At 37.2% G+C, this 12958-nt stretch overlaps 1 protein-coding gene across 1 annotated transcript in view; it reads right to left on the reverse strand.

The window, feature by feature from the left end:
* Positions 1-12958, reverse strand: part of TENM4 (teneurin transmembrane protein 4) — a 1563960-nt gene that overhangs the window by 923268 nt on the left and 627734 nt on the right. Inside the window, exon 5 of the mRNA XM_032099028.1 lies at positions 6615-6688. The gene's annotated coding sequence lies outside the window, so the exon portion shown is untranslated. The remainder of the gene's footprint in view (positions 1-6614; positions 6689-12958) is intronic.

Here is a 12958-nt window from a genome sequence, read left to right on the forward strand (position 1 = left end):
AAAACTAAGAACATCTCCAGCAGTAGTAAACATGTGGGCCAATGTACAGCACATCAGACATGGATACACAGTGGAGCAAACTCATGATGCAGTTTGAGCCAGCAGTTTTGGCGAAGTAATGACATAATGAAGTTTTAATAGAAATACTCCAAAAAAATGCGAAACAAAGACATAAACTGAGGGAGAAAGCTCTCTGGAGATTTCCATGCGTTTTAAATTATTGTAGCCAGGGTTTACAGCTAAAATTTTCATAGGAATAAAGTTAAAAAACCAGCATTATTTTAAGTGTTTAAGCCCACTACCAAGCTGAGCTTGTACTTTTAGCTATCTTGAAGATCCCTTTGGAATATCTTGTTTTGGAGTAAACAAGCCTCCCTGAAATACTCCATCTGTCAGAATGATGTTATAGGCCCTTTTTGTCATCATGTAAGTACTTTAAAGAATAAAGGAATTTGAAAATCAGAAAGTCCTGAAGAAGCTGCCCTTTGAAGAAAGGAAAAAGCAGAGAGATAAGGCATTATTGCCAAACAAACTACCTTTATGAACAGCACTGTAACTGATGTCTCCCTTTAACAGCAGTCATCACCTTCTCCTGTCACATTACACAGACACAAGAAAATAAAGAGTTTAGAAACCTGATTTTCTATCTAGCAGTAATAACATTAGCCACCTTTTCAGTACTCTTTTATAACTTTTTACCAAAATTGAAATTCTATCAAACAGGGCTTCATTTGCCAAGCAGAAGTAGCAATATCCATTAAATATCTGTTAGACTAGTACTCTGCTGGAATGCAGGCACAAGAATTGATATTATTTGCACAACAACCATATAACAAAACCACATCACAAAAATCCGAATCTCTTGTCAGGAAAATATGATGTATAAGCACTAGAAATAACTGATTTTACATCCTCACCTCAGGATCTGTCTCAAAATACCTTATTTCATGAACTTTATAGATTTTACGAAGTAGAAGTGTGGCAAAAGGTCTGTTTTCTTCAGATCTTTCTATCTTTAGTTTAAACTTATTTTGGAGGGGCATACAAATAATGAATTTGTTTCCAGATATTGATCAGATACTGTAATTCTCTACATCTACTTAAGTATACAAAATTATGTCTAAGGCTGTCATTAGAAGTAAACAGTATATGAACAAAGACTACGAAAAGAAAGCACACAAAAAATTCCCTTGGAAAGTATGTTAAGAAGGCTTTTGAATTGCATATGCAACAATGGAAGAAATGAGAATACTACTGTATTATATCATGGTATAATAAAATCATATGTCTCATCTATACAAAATGTCATATAAAACTCAAGGCAGACAATGACGTTGCACATATGCTGTGGTTTGATATATTAGCTGAGATGTATCTACTACAAAATATCAATTATCATAACTCAGATGGGTTTTTATATATGTATGTGTGTGTATATACATATATATACATATTATTATGCCACTGCTGTATAATGAATGTAGAAAGCTAGAAAATACTAACTGGGTCGCAAAGTCCAGGTCTAGATACTGTCAGAAAATCAGAATGGAAATGTTTATTAGTGAAAGAAATAATGATAGACTTATTATGGGGCTGATAAACAAACCAGTCAGCTGTAATTGTGATGCATTAGTTGCTATGACATGATCTCTGGTTTTATCACACCACTCATAAACAGTGTTGTTTTTCTGGGGCAATGTCTTAGTTTAGTTTTGTTTTAAAAGTAATGCAGCTAACTCATTGCCCTGTGATAGCTGAAGTCATAATTTCTGATAACAGCCAACAAAATTAGATGAAAAAAGGAAAGACAAAAATGCACAAAAAACCCCAAAACCCCCCAAAAAACTAAAAAACCCCACACCCCAGATAATCCCCCCCCCAAAAAAAAAACCCCACCCAACTCTTTCATAAGGCTTCAAACCTTTTACTTATCCTATCTAGAAGCTGGCTACCACGTCCCTCACTGCATCTCAGTAGTCCCTCCATATTCAGAAGAAACAGAGCTAACTTAGACTCCCTCACAATGTTCTGCTTGAAGATTGCTGAACAAGGCATTGGCTGGATTGTCTGCCTCAATATTTTTCTGAAATCACTGTGTGGTGTAGAGTCAGATATCTTAGCACTCTGAAGGCCTGAACTCACAATCTGGTCACTTCAGAAAGAGTCCAAGGAAGCCAAGTTTCTTCTTACAATACCATAGAATCATAGAATAGTTTGAGCTGAAAGGCACCTTCTAGTTGCAACTCCCATGCCATGGACAGGGACACTTTCCACTAGACCAGCTTGCTCCATGCTCAAAATGATTGGATGAAGTCTGGCTTCCAGTCATGCAGAAACCAGTTCTCCAGAACTGGTCATCTTCTAGGATGCCCTGATGCCTTTTTAACTGGCAAGAGGCACAACTGGGACCAAGACAGGAAAAGAAAATCTGGACTTTCAGATCTATTGTGGAATGGAGTTGAATACGGAACAAATTCTGCCCAAAGAGATTTGTTACAATTTGTCTTAATTCTGACCAGAAATAAACTGTTACAGAAAGAATGCTGAGAGTACTTCTATTTCAATTAAAAGGTCTTCTTTTACCAAAACAACTTATTTTATTTATGTTGTGTTCATTACTCTATACATTTTCATTCCAAGAAAATTATGTTGCCTCTTTTAATATCTAAATTAATTGAAAGTCAAAATAAATAAGATTTTTTCTGAGTTTCTGGGTTACAGATAAGGTGTATTTTCTCACTGAAAAGAGTTCCATCAACACTAATTCATCACATTGTTATCAGTATCCACAGTCACCACTGTAGACCAGGGTGGGAAGGACCATGATGCCATAGCCTGCTCATTCCCCTTTGGAAAAGCTTTGAAAAAGCAGTCATTTAATTTTACAGGACCACAAATGTTGCTGGCCCTAGCATGGGGAGTACATTCAGCAGAGATTCCCAGCATCATCTAGCAAGTTCTTCTCTTGTTTTATAACTGAAATTAAACATTGCCTAAGTCAGAAGACACTGTGAAGACACAGCTTTTGTTGTCACTGGACTCCAGATATCAAACAGGCTGTATTTCAGGATGATGTAACTCAGGGAACTACAGGACATTACCTTTGGAGAAAGGTATCCTTGAATTATCTGTGCTTCCCATACATTCCTTCTCTCCTGCATATTGTCCCATTCTGTCAGCAGCTACGTTCTTAGGAAGAACTATGAATAGATACCTCTGAAATGCAGCATGGTTTGTTTGGTGATGGACCAGATGGCATCCAGTGACAGATATATTTCAACAATACATTCACAGAAGAGGAGTCTTCTGTTTCTCTGACAGTACTCTGAATGATTTGGTTCTGTTCAATGAGAAAGCACATTTTTGGTGTTGTTACTTTTTATTTTTTTTCTTATTTTTTGCTTTTGTTATCTCAAGAAGGAGGATGATAGAGAGATTCATGTTCCTTTAACGGACAGGAGTTTATGACTTTATTTTCACCACTAAAGTTAGGTGTATTTTCTGTCAAACAGTCTCAAACAGACTAGATGTTTAATGCTACAAGTAGGCTTCATTTGATGATTCAACTTAAAAAAACCCCACAGGTTATAGGCCTACGTGTGCACTATATTCACTGACATCAGAGGGATCCATATGACAAAGGCTGTGCTGTTTTGCCTTGCCTTTCTCTAACGCAAAACAGAAAATGTCACCATTCACCATTTTGGTTGGGATTCACGGTCTTTAGAAGCCTGGCGATAAAATATATTGAGGCTTGAATACATTCCTTCCATTTGTGGCTGAATGCCTTCTAATCACCAGAAATTCTCTGAATAGTCTCTGCCAGAATAAAATAATGTTTCTTTTAAACTCTGAAATTGCTTTTATTTTAGGAATCATGTCTTATTTTAGTTCCATACTTCAGATTCTGTTCCATATTCAACAGCTATTTATTTCTTAAGGAAGGTCTAACATGTTCTGGGTTTAGGAAAATAATCAGCTGAAGTTTGCATGATCCTGCTGCATGCTGTTTCAGGTGGGCAGGCAGGGACTATGCTCAAGCCCCGGAGGTTACATCTATTTTACAAGAGACTACTTTTTAACCACTCTTTGAAAGTAGCATCCTAAAAATCCCTGATGCGTCTGTAGCTCACACTGCTAAAAACGAGGGGATTGTTTTCTGCAAAAATGTAATTGTTTCAATTTTTATCCTACAATTAAAATCACATGTCCTTCTATTCTTTTACTTTTCAGAATTTTTCACTGTAGGTCCTGCTAAATATGAGTTTGATAATACTATGGGCCTTCTCTCTTTTTCTTAATAGCAGTTTGCCACTCAAACTTCTGCCGACAGAAACAGTCAGAAGTTACTTTTATGCTACTTGAAAGAAATAAAGTGATGTGTTTTAGAAGCAGTGGATATAAATTTGTGTTTAATTTTAATAATAGAAGTCCTATGAGCTGATAGGTGTAAACTGGTGTCAAGGTTATATAAAGAACTTAAAATTCAGTCAGAATAATGCTTTGATATATTTACACTCAAACCCACATTTCCAGTTTCACACATTACATGTCAGTTAGCAGATATCACAAGGCTGCTAAGAACTGATAATTCAGAACTGTGGATCTAGTTCAGCAAGAAATGATAGTTTGTTTTCTCACACAGGAATATAGAAACATCATCTGAAATGCAGACATATGCTTTGAGGTAGAGTAAGGGCGAAAGATTCTCAGCATCTGCTAACAACTATTGGGAGGCTTGGGTTAGAGCTTGGATACAATCTGTCAATTTGCACCAAAGAAGTTAATTGACACTTCAAGATGTAATAAAATGTGACCAACACAATTAAACACATGAATATATTACATCAGCAAAATACATTCTTGATGACTGTGGGTAAATAAACTGCAGTTTTGGTTTATCTCAGAAAATACTTCTTGATTTTTTGGAGAATTTTTAGGATAAAATGTGGCTTTTGCTGAATGGTTTTGGCTGTTCTCATAGAAATTTCAAAGGGCATGACCAGGGCATTTCTAGGTACTACACCACTGGGGATTTAATTTGCAACTAAATAAAAAAGAAACTGATCATCTAAAACTTTCTGTAAAGAATGGGTTCAACCATCATTTTAATACCAATTGCAACCTATAGACTGCATAGAGTGTGTATAGTGTTGCTCATATATAAACATATTTACATGTATGTAGCCTTAGTTATTTTCCTTACAGATTATAACTGAACAGTGACGACAGACTTCTTAACCAAACATCACAAAAGCATCATTGCTTTATCCTGCAGCCAAACTCTTAATGAAGTTGTGACTGGACATTTATATAACAATGTTAGCTATGCCAACACCATGCAGAGGAGGTGATCCCAGACAACAGCAGCCACCAAAACTCATCTCTTGTTAATTCAACTGTAAAGAGATGAAGTCTATAAGATTTGCTAGAAAACAGACAAGTCTATTATGTGACAGAAATAATCTGTCAAGAATTGGTCACATCTTACATACTCCATATCTGTATTTAGTTCAGTAAACACTGCTGATTTTTTTGTTATTTTGTGTATGTGCAATCCTTAAAAGGTTTCTTTAGGGCACCTGAGCAGTGTTTCAGTTATATAATTGCTTAAAAAACCCCTGTTTTTCTGATTAGTAAATAAGTGAATGATCTAAAGAAAACAACACTCCTACATCCCTTTTCTCCAACCAGTGCACTGTGAGCTATAGAATCAATGAGTTACACAGAAAACTGAGCAGGCTGCCAGACTAACTGTGCTGTACCTGTTGGTGGTAATCTCACCACACAGTGCATAAGAGGTTGGTAAATCCATTTGTTTCTAAGAACTGGCCTCCCATCATTCCTGTGTTTATCTCTGATTTAATAATTTGATTTGATTCACAACGCTGCTTGGAGCAAGGATTTGAAAAAGCCCTTACAAGAGATAGCCAGATCTGCTCCCACTGGCTTGTGTTAGTGTTTATGTAAAAATGCACTCCTTCAAAATGCTACAACTTTATGTTTGTTAATCTATGCTTCTAGAAAGAAGTGTGTAATTTTGTCTCAGTACATCAACATTACCTATTCAAATCCAAGTTATAGTAGAAAATGAACCTCAGTGGAAAATGATGAGACCTAGAGATCAGTTCTTAAATCAGTTGTTTAGGGGTGAAAGGATCAAAAGCTTGAAAATCCCGTAAGTCTTATTTTCTTTGAGTAGGAGTGAAGGGTCCTAGTTAATAAAGCTGTTTTTCAAATTTTGTGCTAACTATAGAGTGTTCCAAAAGCAGATTTAGATTCTCAGGCCTTAAAATTCCTGCAGGGTGAATTACTTTAGAAAAAGAGTTGTTTTCTTTAGAAAGGCAATCTATTCCCACAGGCCAGTAAAATTTAAATCTGTGATGGCATCTCTAACAACAAACCAAAAAAGCCCACATGTACTGACTTAGCTAAATGAGCTGCTGTAACAGTGAAGTCTTTATGTCATTAAAAATGCAACAAAGTAACTTGAGTTTCTAAATGAAATATAAATAAAGAAGCAGCATAGAAAGAGAATTTCAGGCATCACTTCTGAAGCCATGAGAGGCTGCAAGACCAGGAAATTGTAGGAAATCTGAAGTTATTTCTCTTACCTTAATTACCGATTTTCACCAGTGTGCCAGAAGCAGAGAACATCTTATTTTCCAAGCAAAAAAATAGGTCCATCCTACCAAAAAATAAAAACAAAACAAAACAAAAATTGGAAAAAGACTTGTAATTTCAGAAAGTTTATTTCTCTTGTACTGCTATGGAATTAGAAAGTAATAATGAAGTCGTTTTTAGTGCTGGAGGAAAAGAAGTTTATTTATATTTGCTATGAGGAGATCATAGTATTGTGAAACATTTAATGAGTGTTAAAGTAAGACAACACAACAGAACTGAAGGCTCTTCTTGTGTCGCTGATTCTAAGAGCTTTTAGAAAGTCACCATCTTTTTATATCATGGGTTTATACAGGAAATTTTCTGAGCTGTTATCCATGGGATACATATTTTTATTTCAATCACAATACATTACACTATAAAACAAATTATATATTTGTCTGTAGTAAGGTCAGCTAGGCTCCATTCCTGGACCTAAACAAAGGATTATTGATATATACACCCAAAGGTAAAAAAAACTGATCCAGGTATACCTAATAGTATCAAAACATCTATCTTATAATATGACTGTTCACCTTTGTTATGCATCCTGTATCCCACTAGGACAGCAAAGATACTCCATCCACTTAAGGTTGTAATATTTAACATTCAAGACACACACACACACACACTTACATATATATTTTTAAGAAAGTAATACACAATGGTAAGGTAAACACAAAACATTTAACTTCAAATCAGGACCCTTCTAATATAATTTCATCCTCACAAACTGTTAAAACACCATAGGAGATGGTGATACAGGAACAGATTCATAGAATCAAAGAAACAGAACGTTTCAGGTTGCAAAAGACATTTAAGACTATCAAGTCCAACTGATAACCCAGCACTGCCAAGCCCACCACTAACTCATGTCCCCAAGTGCTACATCAGCATGTCTTTTAAACATCTTTGGGGAGGGATACTCCATCGCTTCCCTGGACAGCCTGTTCCAGTGACTGGCAACCTTTTCAGGAGAGAAATTTTTCATAATATTTAATTGAAACCTCCCCTTGCACAACTTGAGGCCATTCGTTCTTGTCTTCTTCCAATATTCTGGCTAAGTTCATTGAACACACTGATAATTTCTTCTTTTGTGGAGTGGAAGAGTATTTCCTGTTTTCCCTGAAATTGTCAGAGCAGTACCAGGTCCTTTAATTTTGGCTATATGGGGAGTCAAAATTATAAGAACACTTAGTTTCTAAGAAGTTCTAGAAATGATACTAGGTCATCTGATCACCAGACCCTGCTGTCATTTGAAGTTGAAATTGGGGGATTTTGAAGCTGCTCACTCTGAATCTAAATCTGATATGGGTCTTGGCCTCAAATCTAACCATTCCAGTGCCTGAGCCTTAGAACTGTAGAATCAGTGAGGCTGGAAAAAACATCTGAGTTCATTAAGTCCAACCATCAACCTAGCACCACCTCCATGTTCACCACTAAACCACATATATCTTCAAGTGCCCTACCCATATGCTTTTTTAACGCTTCCAGAGGTGGTGACTTAACCATTTTAGTGCTTATCTAAAAGCAACCAAGCTCTTTCAGTAGTTTAAGCTCAGTCACCATTGTCATAGTAACTCTAGTCACAAAATAAATTCACAGGTTAAGGAGACTTCTGCAAGTAGTTGGCTCCAGCTTGTTCTGTTCATATTTCCCTGCTGTTATGCTTTAAGCAGCAGGCTATGGCCATACACCCGGCAGTGACAGTAAAGAAAAAGCAAAAAAACCCCAGGCAAACTGCCTGGAAAAAAAACAGCGGTTGCAATTTGCAGGGACAATATTTGTCACTGAAGTTTTGTGGATTGTCCTTCACACTTAGAGAGGCAAGCCTACGTGCTGCCTTTGCCTTTGATAGCTAAGGTGATGAAGGTAAAAAAGATGAACCAGAAAGAAAATGTGTCTAGAAAAACAGTTTTCTTCTACAGAAAAACTGTTAATTTTTTCCTTCTTGTAATTTGCGTATTTATCTAATCAAAATTTTACTTATATAAATCATGACTATGCCAAGTGTTTGCTTCTCCCTCAGATTCATAGTGTGGAAATCAGGAAAATATACTTTTTATCTTGCCCTTTCACAAATCCTAGATGAGAACAAGGATAGAGCAGGCACTTATGAATGTGATAGCGTTATAATGATTTAATGAGTTACGGCTTATCAGTTGAGTTCTATGAACTACTGTTTGCATGATTTTCAGCTCTCCCTGCCTTTCAGGTTAATGTAAAACTTTAGACCAAGGAGAAGATGTATTAGCTTAAATAGCCTGACTTTGAATGCAGGATGTCTACAAGGAGACACGCTGGCAGTCAGTTGGGCATAGCTAAGAGAAAGGTGTATTATTTTAAGCCAGTGTAACTGAAGTCTGTACCTAAAGGGAAAAGTTGGGGTTTCTTCATTATAGATTTCAGAGAAAGTACTCTACTTTGCACTAGTATGAATGAAAGAATTGGATGATAATAATGACTTCTGAAATCTAGGAGGATTTCCTTCTTTACTTTCTACCATTCTACTTTCTTGTCTCTAATTTCTGCTACACTGGTGGTGCTTTTCTCTTTTGATTTGCTCTTAAAAGTTGACCTTAGTTACTTCTCACACTGCAGGTACTACATGGCTGTGCACCAGTTTAATGCTAACAAGTAAGAAGCTCTGAAGTCTAACAATAATTAAATGGACACTTGCAACTGATGAGCACTTGGGGGGAAATGCTGTTCTTTAACTCAGAGGAAAAGCAAATTCTTGACTTGGGTTTGGAGAAGGGGAAGATAAAAAATAAAATGGGAGAAAAATTCTACCAACTTTGAAACAAACAAACAACAAACAAGTATAATAATTTTGAATACTCCTGCTTAAACTTCTTGTTTAACCAGCAACAAGGAAGTGGTGTCCTTTCTGGAACAGGACAGTCCTTGCAAGACACAGTATTAACGCAGTATATTAAAGGAGAGATGAAGCATTAATTATATCTATCTATCTATAAAAGCATGCCAGAACAACCTTGCCCTCATGGGAAAAAAACACAGGCTATTTGCAGTGCTGAATTTAATTACACAGAATAGTGTCAAACACCTATACCCTGCTTCTGAACCCCTTTCTAGCCACCTTGCTTCTACTTCTGATCCCACCTTTTCCTGCTGAGGCTTTTTGTTTTGTGGTGAGGAGAAGTTACCAGGGAAATCACAGTGAGGCTGAACTAAGCAAACTGTCCATTGGTCATTCCTTGCCTTTCCCACAGGTAAATTTGTAGGGCATAAGGAAATGATGTTGCTGATATGTCTTTGACTTCAACTGTACAACTGGGAAATGTATGAATTGCTCTACCTTATTCAGAGTTTTACAAATAATAATTCAAAGGGTGGTTGATTAAAGGACTGTCGCAGGGACATCACTCAATGTAGACTGCAGTACCTGCCCAGTCTCCCGAGCCCTGTAACATATGCTCATGAGAACAAACATAGAAACAAATGTGTCAGGTTTCACGCTGTATGATTAAAGTTTTCATTTGAAGATCCCTTTCCATGATTCTCAGATCCCACTTTTTCAAAAATTGAATCCTGTAATTAATTTGCAAATGAACTGTGCTGGCCATGAGCTCTTGGTCCTAAACAGAAGCTACAGATCTGCAGAGAAGTCAGTAAATATCTGCCCCATATTGCTCACCATGGGTGCAACCACAGCTGATAAACTTTCTTGACTTTGTGACTTATCTTAACATGTCAACATGGGCATAATCCTATCTTTTTATCACAGAATCATAGAACTGCTTGGGTTGGGACATTAAATAATACCTAGTTCCAATCCTCTGCCATGGGCAGAGATACGTTCCACTAGACCAGGTTGTTCAAAGTCCCATCCAACCTCATCATCAAGGTTGAGAGAGATCTTCAAGATATCTAGTCCAACTGCCACCCCAGCACCACCATAATCACCCCTAGCCCACATCCCCCAGTGCCACATCCAGATACCGCTTGAAGACTTCCCAGTCAGTGACCCCGCCACTGCCCTCGGCAATTTATTCCAGTGCCTTACCACTCTTTCAGTTAAAATTTTTTTCTAATATCTAATCTGAAACACCCCTGGCACAACTTAAGGCCATTTTGTCTCATCTTTTCACTTAACATATGGCAGAAGAGATGAACCCCATGTCACTTCGTCCTCCTTTGAGGCAGTTGTAGAGAGCAAAAGGACCCCCAGAGCCTCCCCTTCCCCAGGCTGTACTACCCCAGCTCTCTAAGCAGCCCTTCAAAAGACATGGTTTGTAGATCCAGATTTGTTGTCCTTCTCTGGACACACTCCAGTACCTCAATGTCCCTTTTGAAGTGAGGGGCCCAAAAGTTAACTAGTGCTTGAGCTACAGCCTCACAGTGCCAAGTGTTACAAGACAATCACTTCCTTGGTCCCTCTGCGCACACTATCCTTGATACAGGCCAAGATACAATTTTTTGCATCATGATATTGGACAAATGGCAAATATCATGCTCAGGCATCCACAGTGCTTCTAAGAAGTACATTTTCCTGGTCTGCTTTCCAGTTTTCTTTTTTTCCTAATTCTTTTTAGAAAGCTGAATGGATCATACATCCCCAGGGAGCAACTTTCTCTTACTAAGTTGTAAAGTCATAGCCCATCTATTTTTCTATTATCTCTGCTGTGATGTTTTCAGATTGATGGACTATGAAATAAAATTGAAATTGACCACTCTAAAACATCCAATGTGATTCTGCTAGTAATACAAATTTAAAAAGATCATAACTTTTTATCTGATTGTTGTGTAAATTAAAATCATCTGTTTACTAAACTTAATTGTACAACTTATTTTTCTCCATCATTAGAGCAACATTTGTTATTTCATTGCAGTTCTCCACTATATTATGCTTTTGCTGCTCCAGTTTAGTCACAATCGTTGTGGATAAACTCCATTACAGATGCTTCTATAAGCATCTCCGTGGTGAAGCTGAAAATCTAGGTCAATTTTTTCACTGAAAAGTGAATCAAATTTCTTTCTGATGATATTGGAAATTGTGATAAGGTAAACTCTGATGAACTCCTAAACTTTGATCAGCACTACTAACCCATAGCATGAAATTATACACTTCTATGTGCAGCGGCTTCTAATAAAACTCATCCACCTAATGCTTCATTACATTTGGGGCTTATCAACTGTGGTAACCACATGGCACTCTCATTTACTTCTGTGTATTTCCAAGTTCTCTCATCTCCATGACGCTGTGACCAAGCAGAAATATTAGAGAGAATTTAGCCTCATGAGTCTATCTCATGGGGGAATTACATAAGTAAATGAGTATCACTGAAAACATGGATTAAAAGAATCCTAAGTAAGGTGTTTGAAATCCCCTCTGCTCTGCTGGGCAGTTTCAGCAGCTTCCATTTTTATGCTTTTAACCTAAATATCTTAACAAAAATAACATTCCTCTGAGTCCACTGTGTTTCTGGACATGAAATGCCTATCTAGCATTCATAGTGCTTTATGGAGTAGGTTTGGGATTTCGCTAATTTCACTTTTAATGCTCTATCCTGCCAAGCAGCTTGGTGGGTTAGACTTACTAGCTGTGTTCTGCCTTACACTGCAACCTTTTAATCCTCAAACAGTCCCACAGGAGCAAAGACACACATATGAAACCTTTGTCACGACTCAGAATGAAGACAGGTTATGCAATCAGAATTACTGATATAACTGGTGCTGCCTAACTTTTAGGATATTTTTTTGTCAAGTAGGATGGTTTTCTCCTATTTCTACCCTCATTGACGGTGCAGTTTTAGTCAAGGAGCACAACATCACTGCACCTCTGCTTCTTCCTTCATGGAATGGTATAAGGCAATCTCCCTGCTATCCTTCATGCTGTTCTTTGAGGTCTTCTGATGAAAGCTGCTAAAATAAGTTCTATGTATTATTCATATATTAATTTGCTCTGGCACATTGGTTTCAGGAAACTTCATTTAAGTGCACTAGGAAATCAACATCAAAGAAAGACAGTTACACACAGTGAGTACACTGAGCAATGGAGCAGGCCAGGCTTGACATAGCTCTGAAAGCCAAATAAAAAACATAGAATCGCTGTAATCTCCTTATGACCAAGTAGGAAAAAAAAAAAAAAAGGCAGAAAAAGAGAAGAACAACAAAAGAAGGCCCTATAATAACTTTTCTATACCTTTTGGGCAGTCTTGTGCAGCTTAGTAGTGAATTATACCTTATTGATAGAATTTTGTAGCGTGGCCCAAAATATGGGTGGAGACATTATAATTAAGAAAGTGGAAAAAACATTATGTGATCCCTGGGTTCC

This window comes from Corvus moneduloides, chromosome 2, assembly GCF_009650955.1.
Source record: "Corvus moneduloides isolate bCorMon1 chromosome 2, bCorMon1.pri, whole genome shotgun sequence".
In the NCBI taxonomy this organism is placed as follows: Eukaryota; Metazoa; Chordata; class Aves; order Passeriformes; family Corvidae; genus Corvus; species Corvus moneduloides.